The 26086-nt window shown below is 37.7% G+C and overlaps 1 pseudogene across 1 annotated transcript; it reads right to left on the reverse strand.

The window, feature by feature from the left end:
* Positions 1-12015: 12015 nt before the first annotated feature.
* Positions 12016-15954, reverse strand: LOC149815223 (strigolactone esterase D14-like; annotated as a pseudogene). The gene is made up of 2 exons (XR_016427894.1): positions 15579-15954; positions 12016-12782 (listed from the first exon to the last, which is right to left on the reverse strand). The product of XR_016427894.1 is annotated as a strigolactone esterase D14-like (transcript).
* Between the last annotated feature and the right edge of the window lie 10132 nt (positions 15955-26086).

The raw sequence follows: 26086 nt of genomic DNA on the forward strand, positions 1-26086 counted from the left end.
TACCTCTCTCATAACTCCTCTCTCTTCCTGTGAGAGCGTTGAGCACCCAACATCCCCTCCCCCTATGGGGGGAGGTTATGTCTGGTGCTTCCCTACATCATGTTGGAGCTATGACAGAGTATGTGATGTCAGTTACTCCCCTCTGGCTGAGCGCCCTTCCTCCCCCTCCCTATGAGAGAGGACTCATGTAGTGCTTCCCTACAACACGCTAGAGTTGTGATAGCATTTGGGATGTTAATTGTTCTATTGTTGAAGACGTCTATTGTCCAACATGCTTCATGCACATTTGGGTATCTTGGGTATGGTTTTTCTTTTTCGGTGCTAGTGAATCTGGCCCAACAGGATCGTCCTTTTGATGGGGATGCTTTGTTCGACCCACCGGTCCATGGCGACCATGATGAGAATGCCACACTCACTATTTCAAGTAGTGATTTTGGGGGCCAGGTTAGTTTGGTGGTGCCAATTACAATATGGGGGTGCATGCAGGCATTCGTTGTTGGGGGCTTGTACATGAACAAACATGCTCATAAAGGAGACGTTTCAATGCCTCCTATTGTTTCTTATGTGGATGTTGTTGCAACTAGTGGTATTTCTATTGGCAATCTTGCTACTTCTGGCTCTTCGGCCCAGGTGGTTGGTTGCTCATTGATTTTGCCTAATAAAAACCTTCTCAAGCTTTCAATGATTGATAAAAAACACACTAATCTTCTTTCTCAATTGTTTTGTGTTGAGAAACAAAAAACTTTTGGTCCTAGTTTGTAAGTGGGACACCAGGGCAATAAAACAAGCATTTTATGTTCATGAGCTTTGTAAGCGATGAAGGCTTCCTATTAATCTGATCATTTATGTGCTTTCTAACATAGAGTTCATGGTGTGTTTTTCATTGCAAGAAGATCTAATGTCAGTTCTGAGAAGAGGCTCGTGGATGGTTGCTGGTCACACCTTGCTTATAAAAACTTGGGACAGATGTGGCATGCCTAAATGTTAGGCTTTAAGGTCTATTCTGGTATAGATTAAAGTGCATGGTCTTCCACCTGCTTATTGGTGCAATTTATGTCTTTTGTTTGATAGTGGATGCGTTGGAGGGAAAGGTGATTGTTGTTGATGAAAGAACTTATGCCCAAATTCGCTTACACTTTGCAAGAATTCTTGTAGAAGTTCAAATAATTCAGAGATCTCTGATTCAATTACCATGATCTTGGGCGAGTTTTACAAGGGAGACCTTTATATTGAAGCTGAATCAAACACACATATTTGTGAGGTGTGTAAGGCAAGATCGCATGCCATTGTAAATTGCCTGCACAAGAATCAAACATCTAATACGCTAGGTCCTAGCAAAGGGTGAAAGCAACTCGAAGCCAAAAAGGTATGGGTCCTGAAAGTCTCTTATGAAAATCATAATTCATTTAAGACTCTTGAGGAGAATCAGGAAGAAGAAGAGACTATTGCTCCCCTACAACAACCATTTGAGGATGATATTACTCTTGATGATATTTCCCATCCTAGGAAACAATATGTTCCTTCTACTGTTCAGATTGGTGATTGTCTTGTTCTGGAGAAAGAAGTTGATGCTTGCCTATCTGCCCAAGACTTTAATAACCCAACTTATCTTTCCTCTACGCCTGTGTATCACACCACAATTAATACCATTGAAGAGTCCTTTGGCAGCCTTTTTTAATTTTGACATTGCTTCTCCTTTATGCTTTTGTTATCTTAAGAAGCAAGAGGTTTAAATAGTCACTAAGGTTCGTAGCAGGATTTTTTTGCGTGATCTTGCTCCATTACCTTTTAACATGGTCTTCAGACCATCGATTAAGGGGAATCACCGTATATACCTTTGCACGAATGCGTTACGATACCCAAACTAGTTGCACATGCATTTCTCCCATGCCCCCTTTCAAGTTAGTGCTCGAGAGCACTAAAAAGGTGCACATGCCAACAAAGGACTGAAGTTGAGATGTTAAATGTAAACTTCAAGTAATATGTGTGAGGTGTTCAAGAAGGACCTCAAGATGTACTTAGTCTACAATTGTAATCTCCATCTTGTTGGTTCTTTACTAATGGGATGAGGGAGCATCATCTAATGTAATCACCTTCAATGGTATCTCATCACTTAGAATTTTTGATGTAACTCTTTCCATTTTGAGAGTTAATACATATTTTTTTTTGCTTAAAAAATAAACTAACTCATTTTTGATGAGTCATCATAGTGACTCTAATGTGTTTAGACCAATAATTATGTTAGTTGGAAACCTACAAAATTTTGGTTGTCAACAACTAGCCATTGAGGAGTTTTAAGAGGGAATGAAGGGAATTGGTCTGACTTATATTGAACGTTCCCATTTCATTTAAAGCATGTTTACAAACTGTCAAAGGTTGAGGTCCCTATTTATAAACACTATAATTTTGACCAAGTCATTATAAAGTTTTACTAGCTTAAACTTTTAGACTCTAAAACATCTTCTAGACTTTTGTTCAAAATATCAATTAAACTAGAGGATCTTAGCTTTCCAACACGCTAAAAATTAGGTCAATACAATATTGGAGTAGGAAGTTATGACAAAAATAATATAACTTGTTCAATGAAAATCTTATTTTCAAGTAAGACTTATTTTGAGTAAATTTTTAACCACCAAAACAATTGAATTTGATTTTGTACTTAAAATATGAATTAAATTTGGGGATGTTAGCTTTCCAATGCATCAAACAGTGCCTCATTATGATATATGAACAAAAAGTGATGACTAAAACAAGTTATCCTGTCATAACATATATGAAGTATGGCTCAGTTTAAGCTTGGAGATCTAAAATTCCATTATTCAATTTGTAGGAAACCTCTAAAAACCCCATCCACACTTTTCATTTGGATAGAAACCACCCAAAAACCTATTATTGTCTCTCCCCAAAAATAAAACCCTATCCTACCCAAAGTCCTATCCCAAGTAAAACTCTTCTTGGCTGAGTCTTATCCTCCATAAGGATAAGAACAAATCTATTTGGGTTAGATTGAAACCCAGTAATTTTTTAATCCATATTCCAAGCAGAATTTATATAAATAGGGATAACCCCTATAGTCTGAGGGGATTAGAAAATCTCATATCTAAATGCTGGCCCAGAGAAGAAGCCTATCTAAGCCTTGCCTGCACTTTGCCTTGAAGCTATCAAAGAATCGTCATGCCTACACTAAGGTATTGACAGACAAAAAGGAGCATAAAAGCTAAATGGGCCCTCGAGTCCGAAAAAAATAAATTTTTATATCATTTATTTAAGTTTGTTCTTTCATTTCAATTTTCAATATTCTTGAAAAGTGGTAGAACGTGATTTGAAAAGTGGTAGAACGTGATTTAATGCACACAGTTATGGTGCGTAAAACTTGAATGTTTCTATTCACTAAATGTGAGCTATTAAATACATATATTTACATACAATAACATAATGCTTTTACAGAAGTGCGCTAACTAGCTTTTTCAGATTTGTAGGCTTTACTTTTGAACTAACTCGAAACTTGAATTCGAATTCAAGTTTGAATTCAAATTCGATTTGTCCTCAACAAGCCAACTTGATTTGTTTCCCTGATTCGTAGGCTGAATTTGTGAGCTGAGATTTGAATTTGAATACTCCCCCTCAAGTTGGGCGTGTGGATCATACACACCCAACTTGGTCTTGAGATCCGAAAACGTTGGTTGGTGAAGTGCCTTGGTGATATATCAGCTAGCTGAGATGAGGTATGAACATAATACGTTTGGATGGAACCATTTTGAATCTTGTCTCGAACAAGGTGACAATTGAGCTCAATGTGTTTTGTTTGTTCATGAAACATGGGATTTGCAGCGATATGTAGAGCTGCTTGATTGTCACAATATAACCATATTGGTTGAATGTGATTGACATCCAAATCGGAGAGAAGATATTTCAGCCAAGTAAGCTTGCAGCTGGTGGTGGCCATAGATCGATATTCAGCTTCAGCTGAAGATCGGAAAACTGTGGTCTGTTTCTTGGTGCGCCAAGACAGTAGACTTGTGTCGAGCATTGTGCAAAATCCAGTTATGGAACGTCGGGTGATTGGGCATGCAGCCCAATCAGAGTCACAATAACCAATGAGTTGTAGATGACTTGTGCTTGATAAAAGAATTCCTTGCCCTAGGGTATTCTTTAAATCTCTGACAAGATGAAGAACTGCATCCATATGCAGTTGTCGAGGTGTGCTCATAAATTGACTGAGATTATGCACCACATACATTATATCTGGTCTGGTTATTGTAAGATAAATGAGCTTCCCAACGAGTCTTCTATATGCACTCTCATCTTGAAGTTGACGTCCAGTATTAGGAGTAAGTTTATGGAGAGGATCCATTAGAACGGACGATGGTCGAGCACCTAAATAACCAACTTGATCAATGATGTCAAGGGTATATTTGCATTGAGATATAAATATTCCTTTTTGCGACCTTGCCAATTCAATACCAAGAAAGTATTTCAGCACTCCAAGGTCTTTGAGTTGGAATTGACGGTTGATATTGGCCTTGATGAACTGGATGTATTCAAGATCATTTCTAGCTAAAATGATGTCGTCTACATATATTAAGACCAATGTAATTGAAACACCTCTTTTGAATGAAAATAGTGAATAATCGGCCTTGGATTGAGCAAATCCTAATTTGATCAAATAGCATAATAATTTGGAGAACTAGTTGCGGGATGATTGCTTGAGACCGTATATAGACTTGTGTAGTCTACAGACGAGGTTCTCCCCCTTTCATGAAAAACCCGGCGGAACCTGCATATATACTTCTTCATGTAAGTCTCCATGAAGTAATGCGTTATTCACATCGATCTGATAGAGATGCCAATTTCGAACGGCTGCGACAACAAGAAGGCACCTGACAGTGGTGATTTTAGCAACTGGTGCATATGTGTCATGATAGTCTAGTCCATAGATTTGTGTGAATCCTCGCGCTACTAGTCGAGCCTTGTGACGTTCAATGGACCCGTCTGATTTATATTTCGTTTTGTAGACCCATTTGCAGCTTATGGCTTGTTTGTCTGGAGGCAGAGGTACCAACAACCAAGTGTGATTGTCGTCTAGAGCACGAATTTCCTTTGCCATTGCGTCTTGCCAATGTTGATGTTTTATGGCTTGGGTGAAACTCTTAGGATCTGAGGTTTGAGTGATGGCTATAAGGAAAACTTGATGGGATGGTGAAAATCTATTGTATCTGAGATAATTTGAAATTGGATAACAAGTACCTTTCAGAGTCTCCCTTGAATTCGTTGATTGTGAGTGAGCAGTAGCATAACAGCATATATAATCAGAGAGGTATGGTGGAGGGTTGCGATGACGTGCCAGACAGTGGGATTGAGCTGAGGCTGAATCATGATGAGAAATATGGTGGTTGGGTTCTGGTCTTGGTGAATCTGGTATGGTGACTGAATTAGGCTCCATTTCAGTTGAATCTGGCAACGGATTGGGGATGACATACACATCATCGTTGGAGTCACAATTATGTTGGAATGGAAAATTGTTTTCATAAAATTTTATATCACGACTTATAAAAATATTTTGGTTGTCAAGATCATATAATTTATAACCCTTTTGACCATAAGGATATCCAATAAATATGCATTTTCGGGCACGAGCATCGAATTTGTGAGTTGCGTGTATATTGTGTGCATAACATAAGCATCCAAATATCCTAAGGTGGTTGTAATTTGGCATTTTTTTGTATAAGATCTCATATGGTGATTTTCTATTGAGTGGTTGTGATGGGATTCGATTTATGAGGTAGGCTGCGGTAAGTATACATTCTTCCCAAAACTTGATAGGTAAATTTCCTTGAAATCTTAGTGCACGGGCATGTTGAGCAAATCTCTATGTTTGCATTCAACGACCCCATTTTGTTGAGGCGTTGCAACACAACTATGTTGGTGATTGATCCCCTTTTTGGCCAAAAACATAATCATTTCATTCAAAAAAAAATTCTTTACCATTGTCGGATCGAATGTTTGAAACTTGAGTTTGAAATTGTGTCGAAATGAGAGAAATGAAACGTTGGATAAAATCAAACGTTTCAGATTTGTAACGCATCAAGTATATCCAAGTGCTTCGACTAAAATCATCGACAATGGTGAGAAAATATCGTGCCCCATCTATGGATGATGTGTGATATGGTCCCCAAATGTCACAATGAATCAATTGAAAAGGTTTGAGAGAGGATATTGAACTTTGAGGAAAAGGTAATCTAGATTGTTTTGCCTTGTGACAAATGGAACAAGGGTCATGAATGATACCGGCTGAAATTTTATTTGAATTAATCAAAGGGCTAATTCTAGGGTTTGACAGGTGTCCAAGTCTGGAGTGCCAAAGAGATGAATTGACATTCAAAGCAACTTTACCATCCATCTCAAAGATATATAGTCCATTATACATCCTACCCACTCCAATCTTCGTCTTCAAGTGAAGGTCCTGCAAAATACAATGATTTTTCATGAATATAACTTCACAGTTATTATCTCGAATGAGTTTGCTGACAGATACTAGATTAAACTGAAAATTTGGGATGCATAAGACATTTGATAGGGTGATGTTGGGTGATAGCTCGACATTGCCAGAATGTGTGACTTGATTGGTCAACCCATTAGGCATGCCTACAGGTGGACATTTGGATGGTATAGGAGATATTAGGTTGTGAATATTATTGGTCATATGGTCGATTGCACCAGTGTCTATGACCCATATTTGGCTTGTGGACAAAAAAGCAAATTTGGGTTGAGAGGAGATTATACCTGTAAGGTATGCTACAAGGTTTGGGTTACCTTGGCTTATGAGAGCCATGATTTTCTCGTACTGATCTGGAGTGAATTGTGATTGGATTTTCTCAACATTGACATTGGTGGCATTGGCGTAGGCTCGTGTTGAAGAAGATTCTCCTTGGCGTGGTGGGAAACCATGAATAAAGAAGCATTTTGCCTTGATATGACTGAGTTTCCCGCAATGTTCGCATTTTGGCCTAGGGCGATTTTGACATCCTCTATTATTAACTTCTCGGCTGGGAAACGTCTTAATGGCAGTTGCAATTTCAGTTGGTGCACCGACTGATTCAGACATTGATATACTCCTTACGTCACGTTGTCGCTCTTCTTGAATAACTAATGCATATGCCTTGGCGACAAAAGGCATAGGCTCCATGAGAAGGGGTTGGCTACGAATGACACTAAAGCTATCATTGAGTCCCATAAGAAATTGAATGAGACGTACTTGTTGTTGTATGTCATTCAAAACTTTCATGGCTCCACATGAACATGTGGCTATCGGAATGTACGTGGATAACTCGTCCCACATTCCCTTGAGTTTATTGAAGTATGTGGATACGGAGCTTTGCATTTGCTTATGATTGATTATCTCATGTTGGATCTGATAAATTCGGGGGCCGTTTGACTGAGAGAATCGGTCTTCGAGTTTATTCCAGACTTTCGCTGCGGTTTCGGCATATATCATACTTGCCGCAAGGTCCTTGTGAATAGCATTGAGGAACCATGAAAGCACCATGTCGTTGCATCTTTTCCAGGCAGCTGCATTGGGCGAGGATGAGTCGGGCTTTGGAATAGATTCATCAACAAAGCCGAGTTTATTCTTCGCGCCGAGTGCCATATACATGGCTCGATGCCATATATGAAAGTTTTCTCCAATTAGCGGATGTGAGACTAGACTAGTTTCAGGGCTATCGGATGGGTGAAGATAAAACACTGAATCTGAGCTCGTCGAAGACGTTGATGAAGTTGAATTGCTGTATAAAAATGTTGAGCTTGACGCCATTGATAGTGCTCAATTATCAGAAGGCTCTGATACCATGAATTGGTAGAACGTGATTTGATGCACACAGTTATGATGCGTAAAACTTGAATGTTTATATTCACTAAATGTGAGCTATTAAATACATATGTTTACATACAGTAATAGAATGCTTTTACAGAAGTGCGCTAACTGGCTTTTCCAGATTTGTAGGCTTTACTTGTGAACTAACTTGAAACTCAAATTTGAATTCAAGTTTGAATTCAAATTCAATTTGTCCTCAGCAAGCCAACTTGATTTGTTTTCCTGATTCGTAGGCTGAATTTGTGAGCTGAGATTTGAATAATTCTAAAACAGATACTTACACACAGCTGGTTTTTATTGCATATTCGGGTTTCTCGATGGTACGATTTGAGTTACGCAAATTGAAAAACCTGTTTGGGCTTTACCTTGAACAAAGGACAGTCAAGATTTGGATATGGTGTCCCCATATCTTTCAAAAGGATTTTGGGAATCTGAGTAAGTCAAAATTTTCCCAACTTACAAATTTTTATCAACACTACTAACACCATGCATTTAGATTTTTATGAACCCAAGCGAAGCCATAACAAATCAATGCATCTATTTCAAGGATCAAACAAACAAGGATGAAAATTGAGTCTTAATCCATGAACTGTTTATCTAAGACCAGGCACATTTTTTGTTTATTTCACCTTCGTTTATTAAAAAAATGCTTGTTCAACCATCATATAATTAGGGGACCACATAAGGGTTGGTATACCTGCATCACTTTCAAGGCTAGGGTTTGCGGTAACTTTTCTATCATAACATTATGTGATCTCCACATCATATTGGAAAAGGAGGGGACCAAGTGCCGTTTGTTACTTTAGCTCTTAAATTCATTTTCTTATGTGGATGTGATGCATTTACACTATTTTCTTGAAGAAATTATTGCATCCATACTAGTAAAGGTCAATATATTGCCTTTTTAGAATCCATGGCCCCATTGACAAGTAACTTTCAAGAACTACTACATTCTAGCTTACTTTTGAGTTTTAATTGCACACAAGGGACATTAGGATTTAGAATATAAGAGGATTAAATACATAGAAAGAGGTGAACTTGGATATTACTTTTTTTTTTGGGACGAGGAATCCTCTCCAAAGTGAGGGAAAACTCCAGGTGGGGCCTCACGACCACCGTGCTTTACGTGGCTCACCTCTGAAAGCTACGGTGTCAGCAGGGTTTGATCCGGAGTTTTCAACTCAACACCTTCACAACCACCCCACTGGCAACGCAGGCGACCCACGGTGGTAATTTGGATATTACTTAGAACTTGGTATATGTTTGTCTCAAAAAAAAAACTTTAAAAACACTTTTTTCATGTGTTCTTCATTGGGTGTGAAGGTGTTGACTGTCGCCGGCCGGTCTGAGAAAATGAAGACACCAAATTAACCATGACCCCAAACAAAAGATTTCTTTTTCAACGAGTGTTGTTGAAAATAAAAAGGTACTTTGAATATGATATAACGTCTTCACGCATTCTCCACTAAAACAGGTCATAGAGATATGGAAAATATCAATGTTAATTATCCTGCTAAAATAACGTCTCTTCACTATCAATTTCCCCAATGAAATCCACTAGTTCACAGTGTTCAAATAGTTCCTACAGTATTGTTTAATAGAAATCTTTCAAGTTTGGTACACAGAGCTTATATTCTAGCCTTCCAAGCGTGAGAATTCAAGCCTGGTGTGTTAAGAACAAAGGCAAGCATTGAAGAAAAGAACTTTGAAGTGCATTCTATATATGAACACTTTAAAACCATTCTTTATTGAATTCTCTTTGGTTCCACATACGTTGGTGCCTAGTGTGGACAGAATAATGTCATGGGGTGTTTGGATGCACTCATTTATCCTGCTAAACAGGATAAACAGGGAAATTATGCACCCATTTATTTTGATAAACAGGGTAGGCAAGGAAATCTTGTCTTGCTCCATAATAGAATATCCCACCTTGTCTTGTTTATCTGGATAAGTGGGTATGTTCCAAACACCACCTTATGGTAAGTTTGATTTCATGTTTGTTTGTTGCTTAGATTATCCATGGGCAATTGCATACTTCAGCAATGTTCATCCAACTAATCAGTTAATAGTTCTTGGCCATGAAGTTCGGGTCAACCAGATAACATTTGGGTCAGCATGTTTTGTGGTCTACCCAGATATCCAGCTTTTGATCAGGTCAGGTACCCCAGAGAAACCTGACCCGTTGACAGCCCTTACTCCAGCTAGAGCTCATAAGGTTTCATTCCATAACGTCTAAAAGAAGCTGAAATATGTAGTGCGATTTTAAATACCTGAAAACATCTTAGTGGAAAATTAACGTCAATTTTGCACCTAAATTTCAACAAAATTATGATTTGTGGCATCATATAGGAGGGTGTTTTAGTTGGAGTTTTCCTCATCAAGATTGTTGCCTTGTGCCCACAATGGCTCTGCACATTGGACAGGAGGGTTGGCTTAAGTCTTTCAAGGTGAAGGAGGTCGAGAGTTCGATGCCCAGGGTTGTGTATCCTTTGCCACAAGCATAGTGACAAAAGTTAAAAAGGGCAAAATATCGGCAGTCAAAAACTCGGGAGATTTTGAAATTTTTCATAAATCTCACATTTTTTTGGCAAAATCTTGGCAATAAAAAATATGAAATTTTTTTTATAAGAAAATATAAATAAAATACATTTAAAAATAAAAATCTTGGTGGATTTTTACAATAAATATCTGTTAAAAATGTAATTCTCGTGATATTTGTCATGCTTTGAAAATCTCGAGGGAAATTACCGTTTTGAACTTTCAAGCAATTTATCGCGATATTAACGCAAACTTTTTATAAATCTCGTGATATTTGTCACTGATCGGCCACAAGGGACAAGACCTAAGCCAAATGGGCAGGGGCGAGTACTCGTCGAGTTTTACATTATGGATACATACTCCAGTCCATGGCCACTGATACCTCTCGGCCCAATAGGACATCTACACCATACCAGTGCTTTCTCCACGCTAATCGAGAAAAAAAAGACTGTCTTCTTGCCATCATCAAGAAAATTCACTAAATTAGCAGGTCCAAGTATCATTGAAGTTGGTATATTAAAGAGATTAACCTTATACTAGCATTTATATATGTAGGCCCAGGAGGGCTGCCTTTCTGGCTAAGGGTAGCTGTGGTTTATCACCTAACATGGGATGACTCGAAACCCCATGGGGATTGTCCCTTGCTGCAAGACAAAGCTAGATATAGGGTTGTCAATGGGTTCGGTTTGTGCTGGGCATCCGACCAGATTTCTCGGGTATGGGCACGAAAAGTGCCAACCCGAATAACATTCTGGTGGATCGGAACCGACCTGAGCAATATTCAGGCTGGGTTTGGGTTATGATTTTTCTCAAGTAACCCACCTTACCTGGCTTTTTTGCCAGGTACCCAACCCAACCCAACTATTTTATATGTATTTTCAGTAAAAATAAATTTCTGAAATTATGTGCATCCTGGTTTGTGATTCCATTTATGTGACTAGTCAAAACCCAAACTCGGGAATTTATTATATGGGTGGGTCGAGTACCCGACAGGTTCACAGCCCTAGCTAGATGTATCCCTAGCGGGCAGGAAAAATTTCAAGGATTTTACCAATTAGAAACCTACCAATGTGCGGTTGGTGATGGAGGGTTTTTTTCCTTTCTCTTAACCCAAAAAACATTAACCTATCTATATCTTAGGGGAGAGAGAGAGAGAGAGAGAGAGAGAGAGAGAGAGAGAGGACGGCAGATCTGGTGCAATCACATTGCACACTTTAATGTACTGCTGACCTGATCTGCCCTCCATCTTTTGTTGGGCCCGCAGTTGACAGGCTGTATCCCAGAGATGGAGGGCAGTCAAGTGCAGTGGCACACTCAGTGTATAATGTGATTGCACATGATTCGTCCTTGAGAGAGAGAGAAGGGGAGGGGGGGTTAACTTAATAACATTCTCCATAAATTTATAAAGATTCGAATATAAGATAACCAAGATCCTGATCGTCAGTGAAATTAGGACTGCCCAAATTGTTTTCCTTCAATTTATTGTACCAGTTTGTAAAAGGTTGCCTCTCTTATCTGCTACACATGCACGTGTATGGTTATAAATATGGTCTGAATCCCACATCTGCCTGGAACCAGATGCAGTGCATATGAAAAGGAGGGTATGGCCTACAATACAATCACCATTTTATTTATAAAGACAGAAAAACATAACCTTTATTCAAAACTATACAAACTTTTTGACATAAAATTAGTACCCCACAAGAATACGTAGCACTGAATGGCTTGCAACCTATAGTAGGCTACATTGGAAGAGAGCAAAAACAAACTGATGACTCCAATAAAGCAAAGAAACCAAGTCTATACATAGCATATGGTACCAAACTCCTAAAAGCTATAAACCTCAACACTGACCAATATCCTAAAACAATACTAGAACTAGTAATATCAATAGTCTCAAATATGTTGATTCAAAATACAACGTGGTCTTCATCAATGTGTGTTCTATTCCAAGACCTTTTCAAGAGCATTGATGAGCAATTTGGGGGCAGTGAGTTGGGGTATGTGACCTTCAACTGGAATTATCACAACTGAACTATCCCCTCCAAGATTTGCATGGAGGTATTGAGCAACAGTGATGGGAACCACCATATCCTTTTGTGTTTGTATGATGGCGGAGGGGACTGACACCTTGTGCAGAATATCCCTGTTGTCAGTTAGAAGTATTGTTCTGAATAGTGAGATGGCATTTTCAGGCTTCATCCTCAACAAGCTGTCTTGGAACTCTTTGCATAAATTTGGGTCCTCATTTCCTAATGCAGCTGGAGCAAACCTCACAGCCCATGAATAGAAGTCCGTCTCCATGTTGGACAACATTGCCTCAATTTCAGACACCTCAAATCCTCCTTCATAACCGGCCGAGTTCACATAGCTGCAAGAAAGAGAGAGAGAGAGAGAGAGAGAGAGAGAGAGAGAGAGAGAGAGAGAGAGAGAGAGAGATCCGGGTCCTATTGAGTCGCACAATTTTGAGAGTCAATGTTAAGGAAATAATATCAAAAATTTAGATATGACTAAGCAACATGCATTTTCTTTTTTGCCTACAGGGGCTCCCCTCATCTGGTAAGGGTGACTTGTGAAATGTCACCAAGTTGATGGGACATCACAAGTTCAAAACTCATGGGTGGTGTCCCCTGTCCCAAGGCTAAAGCTGGGTATACCCGTTTAAAGCTTCGCCCACCTGGCTTTAAGTGCCGCCCGATTCTTAACGGGCTCGTGTTTGAAGAGCAGCCCATGACCCAGCTCATTGGCCCAATGGGCCAATGTGAAGCGGGTTCAGCCCGGCCCAAACCTAACTAATTAGTGTAACTAACTAGGTAAATACTAAATAATTAACAAGTTTTCATGTACCCAACAACTTATTTTTCTAGTTTTCATAAAATTAATGCAACTAATTAGGTAAATAATAATAGTTATCAAGTTACTACACAATTAATTAATTTTTTAATTTTTATATTATTAAAAGTTAATAAATCGCTCAGGCTCATCGGGTGGCCCCACGGGCTGACTTAGACCTAGCTCACGTATATAATGGGTCACGTTTCAACCCGGTAGCTAACGGGTCTGGGCTTAAAACCTTGACTCAAACCTGGCCTGTTGCCCACCCCTACATGTGGGCAGGGGGGCGTCAAGGGTTTTACCAACCAGAGGCTAGTCAATGTGGGGTTGGTGATGGGTTGAGGGAGGAGGGGGTTTCCTTGGATTATCCAAAAAAAAAAAAACTTTTTCTGTATATTTGCTCAAATTATTTTGGAAAAATGTCCATTTAAAAAGGTTGGATGGCTCAAAACTTTGAACTATCTCTCTAGATGGCTAGATAAGTTTGAAAATTTTGGGATAAAATGGTAATATAGCTGGTTTTCCATATAATAAGAAACTTACCTATGAAAGTATGATGATCATTAGTTAAGAAAAGCATACAACTAATTAACAAATAATCTTCATGATCTAGCAAAATGATTTCAAGAGTATGAGGCTAGATTGTAGAAGATATGAGGATGCAATGAGTAAAAAATTGTGCAGAAATAAACATGAACAAAGTTGATTTCAAAGGTTAATTAAGAAATATGATGTTGATATGATATGTGTACAGTAACAGCAGCTTTTTGATTAAAAAAAAATAGTAATTGGCATTTTTTTTCTTTGTGGGCTAGGGCAAGAACACCCATCACCAACCTGACAGTGGCAAACTTCCATTTGGGATCCCCCACCAACTATGAAGCACAAGGGTTTCTCTAGGATGTTATGTTACCACTCTAAAAAATAAATGGCACAAAATCTTGAATCAAGCGCGTAAAGAGTTTTACATTACATGTACTTTTGGTCGTGTTTTTGAAAAGTAAAAATATTGTTCGAAAGATATTCACTTTAAAAACCTCATGAGATTTCATGAGATGCTAACTCATTTTTTATTTATGCTTTTGATATTTTGTGTAAAAAAAAGTTTTAGATTTAATTGCTTTTAGGGTACTGTTCAAATAAGACTCACTTTCTAAATAGTATTAAGAAGTGAATCAGTGATCAAACTAGTACAACATGTTCTAACATCACGGCATAGATTTTGATATGGGACAAGGAGGTTTTGACACGAGACAAAAACAAAAAAGAGTAAATGGAAATAAATTTATAAAAGTTAGGTCTATAAATTTCTTTCAAAAATAAAAGTTAGGGCTATGAATAGCCTTAAAAAAAACAGCCATATAAAGACATAAAAGGGCAACCGAAATAAGAAGCACAACAAAGGTTTTGAAGGGAGCAAGCATCAATTAAGAAAGAACAATAAGAATCATTAAAAACAAATAAAGCAAGATAAGAAGAGCTAAACCAAATGACGTTATGTTGTCATTGTTAACATAAGAAAAAGAGCATGGGGATCATATAACAAAGTTTTTAGGTGTAGTGTTTCACTGTTTCTTCCTATTGGTGTTATGATAGTAGGATGTGTAGGCGTAACCTTTTGCTTAACAATAAAATCTATAATCAAATCATCTGAGGTTGCTATCAGGCCAAGAACAGCTAAAAGTATCCAAGTAGTAAAGCCGTACCCCAAGATGAGTTTTCCCTTGTTCCTATTTTCCCTCGAGAAAGCTTTTGATAGCACAATTGAGACATACGTAGCAATTTTCGGGTTTTAAGGTATCTCAATGGTTGCATTTTTTAAAAGAAAAAAAAAATGGACCTCAAAAAGGGAGAATCATTTCCTTGACCAAGTCGACCAATGAAATTATAAAAAAAAGGCCAAAAAAAGATAATAATAATTAAGGAAATGGTCCCTGCTTGGACCGGGGATGGAGGTTAAAATCAAAACCCGTGCAGGAATATACTTGTGTGTTTCCCCACCCCATCCCCGATTCTGTTAGTAAATTAATTAAAATCTCTTTTGATGGTTTGACCTCCTTCTCTAAGAATGGCAGTGGACCGAAGGAAACGGGCCCCTGCCCTGCTTCACTCTGTTTGGACCAGGGATGGAGGACATGAAACGGGGATGGAGGTTAAAATCAAAACCTGTGGGATGAAGGCAAGGATGGAGGGCAGAATTTTGAAACGAGGCAAGGGTGAAGACCTTGTGCCCCGCATCCCCCTCCCCCATCCGTCCACTGCCATCCATAATAATAATAATAATAATAATAATAATAATAATAATAATAATAGGTGAAGAAGGTGAACCCACCAAGGAGAGCCACAGAGAAAAAACAAATGGTGAAAGAGCTCTGGTCTTTTGATGACTGCCATGCACCCCACCATTGCTGACATGGAGTGCCCAACAAAGAAGGAGCTCTTAATATTGAACTTCGTCCATGAGGGAGATCAGGTCATCTGCATAGTCTTCAAAGGAAGATGTGCCAGAGAAAACCAAGTCAAAGGTCACCACCCTGTGATTTTCGAGCAGTGAAGGCAGAATAAGGCGCCAAATAGATTGGTCTGAACCATATCCATGAGAGAGAATAAGCGTCTTCTTATTCCCAGGGCTGTCCATAACCTTGGCATTAGTCAGCAAAGCATAGCCTCGAGCTCCCTTCCTGACCATCTTCACAAGAAGAAGCAGGGCAGAGAGAGAGAGAGAGAGAGAGAGTTTACAGGGAGAAAATAGATTTGGTGGGTGGGTGTGGGTGTGGAGGTGGGAGGGAGGTCTATATATGGCTGCGAGGTGCCGGAAGCCGTTAACAAAATGTCATTGATGTCATAAATTGCAACTCATCAGCTTCCTTTGCCAAAGAGTCGGGATTGTTAAAATATCATGCAATCGACCTCGAGGATCTATAAGCAAGCAATAATGAAGAGACGTCTTTATTTCTTTCATTTGATTTTTGTTCGTTCACTGAAAATTAGGGAATGTTTGATGCGCTGTTCCCAGCGGGATTGGAACGAAAATCCCGCTAGGAACAGCAAAATCAGACAAACGTTGGACGTGGCGGACAGCGTTCTTCGCGTCCACCGCGTCCATAATTCTACGTAATTTTTGATCCACCCCCCCCCTGTTACAAAAAGAACAGGAACGAAGGAGACGAAAACGAAAAAAAAAAACGCATCGAAGGGCGCACCACGCCCGTCAATGCGTCTCTCTCTCTCTCTCTGTGCAAGTGCTCCGCCGGGTGGTGTCTCTCTCCAGTGCAGCGATGGCCGACGGAGGGGGAAGCGAGGACGGAGAGATCTCGGCGGCTAGGAGAGAGGGGTGGTGGTGCCGGAGATGGGTTAGGAGAGGCGTCGGGAGGGCCGTTATCCTGCTCTATCATCAGCAGGTGGTCGGCACCGCTGCCCACCCTCGGCTCCACCACCGGCGAGTCCGTGAACCTCATCGTGTCGGAGACGAACACCGTTTAAGATTTGTTCAACCGAGATTTTCTTGGGTTTTCCTTATAAGAAAGGAGGTGTATTCCTTAGGCTAGAAACCCCGATTTTGAACTTCATTTTGGGGAATCTTAACTTTTTCCAAAAAAACTCATTTTTCGGTGGGTTCTCCGGCACCGACAACTTGAAAATCCAATGTTTTCTTTGAAAACCCAATTCAAATAGGGTATTTGATTGTTTGTGGTGGCTGGAAAATCGTTTAAAAAAAAATCAAGGTAAGAGTCTTCGACTCTCTCTCTCTCCTTGGCAGCAAGAGGGTCACTGACGCTAGGGATGAGGCCGTCGTCGAGGCGATGCGAGGCCGGCGACGCTGCCGGAGATCAGACTCTTTCTGATGTGGCCGGTTAGGTGGTTCCCGGCTTACTCCTCCCTCGTCAAGTTCTTGGCGCTCATGAGCGCGATGACCACCGTGTCGCCAAACAACATCTGGATCCGGCCTTGGCTGGGTGGTTACCGGCGTACTCCTCCCTCGTCGGTGTTGCCGCTCTTGTTGAAGAAGATGAGGAGGTCGTGGGTGGCGAGGGCGCCGATGTCGTCGTGGAGGACGTCTGTGGGGGAGAGGAACCCGGACTTGACGCTGAGGGAGATGAGAGTCTGCGAGATCTTCTTGGCAATGAAGCCGGACTTGCTGACACCGGTGAAGAAGATGGTGCCCCTGGCTTTGAGGAGGGTGCGGGTGAAGATGGTGCCCCTTTCTTTTTCTTCATTCTTCCCTCATCAAACAAAGGACATTTGTTGGGCTTGGAACAAAAAGAACAAAACGAACAGAACTAATGTTCTGTTCTGTTCTTTTTGTTCATTTTGTCCAACCCTGGACCGCGCATCAAACATACTTAAGGACGGGCGCAAATGCACGCACGATTGCTGATATATTTACCGGAGTCTGAACCAATATTTTTATGGGTCTTTTTGTTTTTCTACTTAAATCTCACTGTACAAATGTCATCTACATGCTCTGTTTTGTAGGGGCCTTCTCTCGGATCTGCCGATTATGACGCATAAGCATGATCTTTTAAGGCTTGAAAATTGTCAGAAATATTTGAGCATCCAAAAATCTTTTTTTTTTACACGATCCACCAGTCAATTCCTACAAATGCATCTGTAAAGTCGGATTGGCGAAAAAACCCTTCAAAATAACTGGTTCATACTCCTGTAACCATATTCTAATGACTCTATGTATATGAAGAAATTCAAACCTACAAAATGGGTACCGTTCTTAATGAAACTTAGGTGTTTTTTTCAACAGCTAAGCTAATAATAACAATTTTGGCACATATCTGCAGACAGAACGATTACCATCTTCCAGTGAACCTTGTAAAGCGAGCATAGTGAACACTTGCACCATTAATTACTAGGCAGATACCGCGTTCTGTTTATCACAAGGATGGATCGTGCTCAAGTGGTCATATATATAAAAACTGAAATATGTTTACCAGCAAAACATGGTATAAACCAAGATTTTCATAGTTTTTTTTTTAAATTCATTGTACGGATGTGATATAGATGGTTGGCTTTATAGAAACGGACTCTTGGATCATCCAATTATGATATAATAATGATATTTTAATGCTTGAACATCAACTGCTCATAATTTTATAAATACTTAAGTACAAAAAATTGCATTTCTTGATTGAAAGCACATGATCTAACAGTTGATTCCTAACAAATGGACCACGATTTGCAAAAAAAGCATAAAAAATGTCTAGTTTAAACAGGCAAACATATTTTGCTGGTAAATATATTTCAATATATATATATATATATATATATATATATATATATATATATATATATATATATATATATATATATATAGAGAGAGAGAGAGAGAGAGAGAGAGAGAGGTAGCTGCTACACTTTGGGTGCGAATTGGTACATGATAAATGGGCTTCTGGTATTTTTTTTTGGCAGTTCCCACCTCATAAATGTGTCAAGCATGGCCGATTTAAGAGGAATCTACACCGAGATCATGTGTTTTTGATGAAAAAATGATATTTGGAGCCTTAAAAATTTACAAAGATTTTAGAATGTTGATTTTTGAACCTTATAAAAACCCACCTGTGATGGAATTGAATGCTTCAAGAGCTGATCCCTATAAAATCAAGTACATAGATCACATCTTTACTGACAGAATTTAAAACTAAAATAAAAAAGGCTGAAAACCTTATTTAGCACGTTCATTTCGCACCACCGTGTGAGCAGCTACCAATCTCTCTCTCTCTCTCTCTATATATATATATATATATATATATGTCTATATATATATAAATATATATCTATATATATAAAAGTTAGAACCTGAATGTTGACTTCTGAGCATAAAATCCAAGATAGGGCATACTTGATATATTTATTAAAAGCTTTGGCTTTTTCAGTTAGCAAAAAAGATGATAAAATAACACCAATGTACAATGATTGAAGAAGCCAAACAAGAAATAGAGAAGAGCTTGGTCAAAATGGTTAATAGTTTTTGTTCATTAGCTTTCTTTTGAGAGGAAACAGACGAGTCCAAAATGTGCCTTTTCTGACCTTAAGGATAAAGAAACACCAACCAACCACTTCAATATTGAAGGATGATTTAAGAGTTTTTGTCCATTGCCTTTTCCTTGATAGGTTACAAATGAGTCAAAAAATGTGCAAAAACACCAACTACCTCAGCGGTAAAAGGATTATATATATATAGTGATAAACTAACCTACTCCCTCTTATAAATGATTGAATCATTTTCAATCTAATCGTTTAGATTAAGAGTTAAATTTCTATTATTATTGGAAACCCAAAAAATAAATGAGTTGAGAATCTGTTTTCAATCGTTTAGATAGAGTTAAATGCACATCTTTCTCTCTCATGCATAATGAATGGATGATGAACCTGAATTGAATGGCATGATCACACACTTATGCATCTCTTTCTCATGCATATATGAATGGATGATAGACATGAAAGCATAACATGCTCACACATGCATGCTTCTAGCACTTTTTTCTTTAAAAAATCTTTTCTTTTTCTCATGCATAGATATTGCCCACACATGCATGCCATGTGAAATGCCTTTACACATGCATGTCATGTGCATGCTGCTATGATGGAATTGAAGTCTGGTTGGCAATAATAGAAAGTTCAAAGAGGGCAACTAAGAATGAGAGATAAAAAAACCAGTCAAATTTATTTACTATTAAAGCTTTGGAAACAGTTCCTCTTAACTCCTCATCTAATTTTTTTAGTTTTCAATAATTATAGAAATGTACAAAACATTTGGATTGGAAATGATCCAATGGTTTATAAGAGAGAGTACTCCATGAGCATTGAATCATTATATATATATATATATATATATAAGATAGAGTATCATTGAACGCTCAAGGCATCAAACAAGCATCGGACACACGGTTGTGCGCCGAAAAAAAAAAACACTTAGCAGCGGTTTTTTTATTGTGGCTAAAGACCTGTTTTGCACTAATAAAAACAGTGTCGTTGATTGTGCACATAATCATCAGTGCTGGTTTGTTCGACGAATGGTCTAACAAACTGGGTGTTCAACAATAAAACTCTCTCTCTCTCTCTCTCTCTATATATATATATATATATCAATCGGCCTCTACTACTACTAGTAGTAAATACGAAATCTATAAACATTCAAGATTTTTTGTGGCACAAGCATTAATGAGAAGAAAGATGCATGTACCATAATAGTCAAACATAGAACTATGCTATTATGAGAATAACCAAGTAAGATAGTCCTTAAAAAATATACTCCAATTTTAATGCACAAGCATAACGAATTTGACCTAAAAACAAGGATTTGTTTCATTTAACTATAATTTTTTGTTGAATATCTAATCCCAACAGACCTAATCCAAGTATTTTACAGATATTTTAAATAAAAAAGTACACATTGTTTAAATTAATCATGACACTTTTGAGATTCCAGTTTCTTGACCTAACAATAAACCAAACCCCCTCACATGTCATCTTGGCGAGTTTGGGTGCACCCTGATGGGTCAGATATATGACTAGTTGACAACACTAGTTTTTAAATAAATCTAGCTATAGTACCTGTAGCTTGTAAAAGCTTAGAAAACTTACTCGCCAAGAAGTTTTGCACTTCTTTCATGCTTTTAAATCTTTATAAGAAACTTGCTTATACCAATATATAATCGAAGCTCCGTTGATGTTGGGAATGTATTTTTCATATTAGAAGAATTACATTTTCTTTCTAAAACTTATTTTTATTATAAAAACCTGCATGCAATAAAAGTTTGTTAATACTCTCTACTCACTTTAATTTGTTGTCGCTTCTTATTGGATTCATTTTATATTATCTAAACACTTTAATGAATGCATTAGCGTATTACTTCATACTCTAGTAACCATGTATCCAATCTATAGTTGTTGAGCTAGATGCCTCAACTCAACTCAACTCATCTCATAAAAGTACTGTTCTCCGAGAACAGGTTCACACTTTGTCTACATTGCTACCAAATAAAAAGGATCATCAAACTTCTTATTTGATTATTAAATATATTTCTTGTGTAAACTTATGCCTATTCTTATCTTTTATCAGAAGAAATTGTCTTTTTCCATCCTAATTGCCTTAACAAAGTTTTTTTATTGATCATTTAATTCGAAAGATATTAATCACATCATATTGAGACATTTAGGAACCAAGAGAAGGGGATAACATTTGCTACCTCCGTGGCTAAGGAACCCTCAGTTAGAATTCATAGGGGGAAGTTGTTTTAACCAAATCTAACCTCATGGATGTGTTTAGCACTATCAAAATAGTAAGAATCGTCTCTTAGATCATAGTTTTTTATGTAAAAAAATATATTTTTTTGAGGTTTGAAATTTTTGTATATTATAGGTCATTAATTTTTCAACCCATGTAAATTCTGACATATACACGAGAAAAACGTGATCCAAAGGTCAGTTTCTACCAAGCTTAACATATATATCACAAAGGGTTAGATGTTTAAAAAAAATGAAAAAATATATAATATTACATTTTTTCACTAGGGTGTTCCTTACCAATAAGGGTCTAAACACTACCCGGCCCCGAGAGAAGTTTGTCCTTGTCTACTTAAAGCACTTTTTTTTCTAAGCGACATGGTTATATCCATAGTAACAAATGTCGGCAATTTTTTGTTTTTCAAAAACTCCCTAGAAATTGAATTTTTTTCATAAATCTCACATTTTTTGGCAAAATATCAGCAATAAAAAAATAAATTCAAAAATATAAAATTTATTTTTTATAAGAAAATATTAATAAAAATTAGTTAAAAATAAAAATACACATTTTTTTCATGATATAAATAGCCGTTTAAAACATAAATATCGCGTTTAAATCATGGTATTTATGTTTTTTCATAAATCTCGCGATATTTTGAAAATCTCACAAGAAATTGCCGTTTTAAACTTTCAGGCAATTTCTTGTGATATTGTCGTGAGATTTTCATAAATCTCGCGATATTTATCACTATGGTTATATCATTCACATATACATCCTTTTACTCTCAAATAAAATGTAGCCACACATGCAATGTATACATGTAAAGTCAAATTATTCAAAACAATTCCTTTTTTTAGAATATCGTCCCATGTTGACTGCATTAACAACAACAACTACTACTACTACTAATAATGCATTTTCACATAGCAATCCTTTTTTATGTATTTTCAAGGAAGACATCATTTCCGTATAAAATAAAGAGAGTTTCGAATTTTCAACACATGCATATGTTTTAGATTTTTTTTTTTTGAAAAACTTGGTTCAAATGGAGATGTTTTTTATCATTTTTTTTGTACTTTCTCATCCTACTTTCTCACATGTGAAACAATTTTCATGCATAAACTTTTTTGGCTTTTCTTAATAGGCTGTTTTTTCACAAAAAATTTGGTTTCTCATAAAAATGTTTTTCTCGTGAGAAATAAAGTTATAATGAAAACAAACATGTCTCACGACATTTTCCTTCGAAAATTTGAACTATACGACTTAAATTTTGTTTTCTTACAAATCTAAAACTCATTAATGACAATAAAAAAATGTATTTTTCTTGTGCAAATACCGCTAAGCAAGCGACATTATGTGAAACTCTTTACTATTACTAGCAGTATTAATTGTAGAAGTAAAAAATAATACCATAAATATACTATGATAAGAAAAAAAAAGATAAAAGCCTCCAACCAAAAAAATGCTAAAAGTAGATAGAGGTCAAAAAGGTAATTAGGGTTTTGGGTTGGTGAATTTAATAAGTTGGGCACATGAACTTTTTGGAGGTAGACTTTGCTTGATTGGTACGCCTGTTTTACAGGCATGCATTTTCAAGGCTGAAAGTGATGCACACCAGCTTCAAATAAATGGTTGCAATTGCAATGTGCTGTGTCCATATGAGGTGTTCCGGTCTCTCTTACGCACCCTTGATTGCACATGCATGTCCTACAAGAAGGGTGCCAATTATTATGTCATATATATATGTGTGTGTGCGTGTGTCAGCATTTGCTACCCTTTGTGGGTAGAGAACCCCTAGTTGGAACTCACAAGGACAGGTTTTGACCAAATCTGATTTCATGAATGTGTTAACATGGCCAAAATAGTAAGAATAGATCCTTCCAACATAGTTTTCGATGTAAAAATATTTTCTTTTGAGGTTTAAAAATTTGATACATTGTAGGTAGCGCATAAAAACTGTCATATATGTTGGTAAAACATGATCCAAAGGTCAGTTTCTAATAAACTTAAAGACTGAAATTATAAAAAAATATTACATTTTTTCAGCAGGGCTCCTTACCCAAGAAGGTAGCAAACGTTACCCTTTATATATATATATATATATATATATATATATATATATATATATATATATATATAATGTTAGACATCTTAACAATTTTAAAAGATTAAGCAACCCAATAAGGTGGTGCTGCATTAAAGACAAGCACTTTGAGATAACGTTACATTCATTGTACAAAATGTTGAAACTTTAATTCAGTTTATTTTTGGCATCTCATTTAGGCTTTTAAAAAGATAAAAAAATGCGCTAAAACTAAAAGAGCACATATTGAGGCCAAGAAAAGTTAAGGCATAGTTGGAGTTTTTTTTTTACCTTATTAATTGAAGAGGATAAACATATGGAAGCTTAGAGAGAGAGAGAGAGAGAGAGCTTCCTTCCATGGTCAGAGAGACAACGAGAGAGAGAGAGCTAGCTTCCAAGCTGACCAAGTCTAGGCCATGAGCATGTTGTGTCCTTAAAACTTGCTTTCTTTAAAAAAAAAAAAAAGGAAAAGACTCGAGGCAAATGACATGGACGTTGGCAATAAATTCTTTGCCAACCTTGGGGGTCTGTCTTTGTCAGGTAAACTTTTTGGATTTATTACTTAAAAAGAGGAAAAAGACTGGAATTTAAGTAGTCACCAATTCACACCTAAAAGGTTTTTTAATGACATAATGAGTTCCGACTTCCGAGTACACCACCACAATATGGGATTAGGGTAACTGGTGGGGAATGGGTTTGGTTTGGTCCTAGAACCAGGGTCCAAGCTAATTGGACATGGACCCAGGCTTAGTCCTCCAACTACAAAACAGGGTCATCTTCGACCTTGGGTGTAAAATCTTTTTAATAGAACCAGATCGATTTCCCCTACCCTTATGACCATCTAAGGGGATCGAGGCAGCTTGATTTTTTTATAGGCCTAGTTGAGCATAGCAAATGGACGAGGATCCAACCCACGTCCATACCAATGTCATCCCCTAAATTGGCTAGAAATACCCCTTGTTTCTCTTCTATAACTCTCACAATATTGACCTACTAAGGAGGATAAGGTGCAATGTCATTGCACACTTTAATGTGCTGCTTCACTTGATCACCCTCCATCTTTGGGATACAGCCTGTCTGCTGTAGGTCCCAACCAATGATGGAGGGTGATCAGGTGCAGCATCACATAAAAAATGTGCAATGTGATTGCACCTGCTCCAAGCCTCCAATATGGTCCAGTTTCTGTTTCATGTTTCACATTGGAAAAAAAAAGGACTGCTGCCCTTGGGTCCCACAGCTGACTGGCTGCATGGAAAAGATGGAGGGTGGTCGGGTGCAGCATCACATAAAAAATGTGCAATGTGATTGCACCTGCTCCAGCCTCCAATATGGTCCATTTGCTGTTTCATATTTCACATTGGAAAAATTTTTCCCATCAAATCTTCCAAAATTTCTTATATATATATATATATATATATATATATATATATATATATATATATATATATATATATATAGAGAGAGAGAGAGAGAGAGAGAGAGAGAGAGAGAGAGAGAGAGAGAGAGGGCCTGCTAACCACTCTTCCCAGCTAACCTCAAATGCACTATTTCTAACTGTTGGATCTAAATGAGATCCAACAGCGAGAATGATGGGTATTTATAGATCTAAATGAGATCTAACAGCCAGAATGATGGGCATTTAAACCCCCTTTTAACAGGAGGGTGGTGTGTGTTCTCCCCGAAACACAAATTCGTGTGTTCATGTGTGTACGGAGGAATATCTTGGGACCCACGATAATTCATATTCCAATGTTGCCCACGACGACTTTAAAATAAAATAACATATAAAAAAGGTAGATATGCTTTTGACAAAAATATCTTCCTGTAAGATAGATATGCATTGGACGAAAATGTCCTCCCGCTCCCCGTATATACATTTGCACGTTCCGCCTTTGTTGTAGCACAAACTAAAAACAAAGGCAAAAGGAGGAGGAGGACGAGGAGAGGGAGAAGTAAAGAAAGACACTTGTTAGATAGAAAACTTTTCCTGGTTCGTTCCTACCTCGTGGAGATAACTATAAATCGAACGACTGGTTCGATCATTGGTGGGCGTCAAGGGGGATTTGTCGGTCATCTCTTTTTACAGTCTTCTCTTCTTCTTCATTTTTGTTAGGTAGTATAGAAAAAAACAATGAAGCACAAGCATTCCAACAAGTGTCATTAAAGCGTCGTAAGTACCTTTCCATGTCATCATGCTATTGTTAAAGAACGTATATCGTCGTGAGTGTCATTAAGGCATCATTTTGTTATTTCAGGTAGATTTTATTGTTTCAACAGTTGGAAACTTTAAGACATTTGTAAGACGCTCGGACCTGTTGACAAGAATGCTTGGTTACAGATGCAAGCAAGGGCCTCTACCCCATCCGATATCGTCCATTCACTCAGTATATGCAATGTAACACAAATTGCGGTTATAGTAACATGTATATCGATTTGTGAGATATTGTTTTGTTTGTAATATATTATGTTGAATTGTCGTATATCGATTTGCAAGATATTATGTGTTTTCTAGCGTCGA

The sequence above is a fragment of the Nuphar pumila genome, chromosome 15 (genome assembly GCF_984573655.1).
Source record: "Nuphar pumila chromosome 15, dmNupPumi1.hap1.1, whole genome shotgun sequence".
Lineage (NCBI taxonomy): Eukaryota > Viridiplantae > Streptophyta > Magnoliopsida > Nymphaeales > Nymphaeaceae > Nuphar > Nuphar pumila.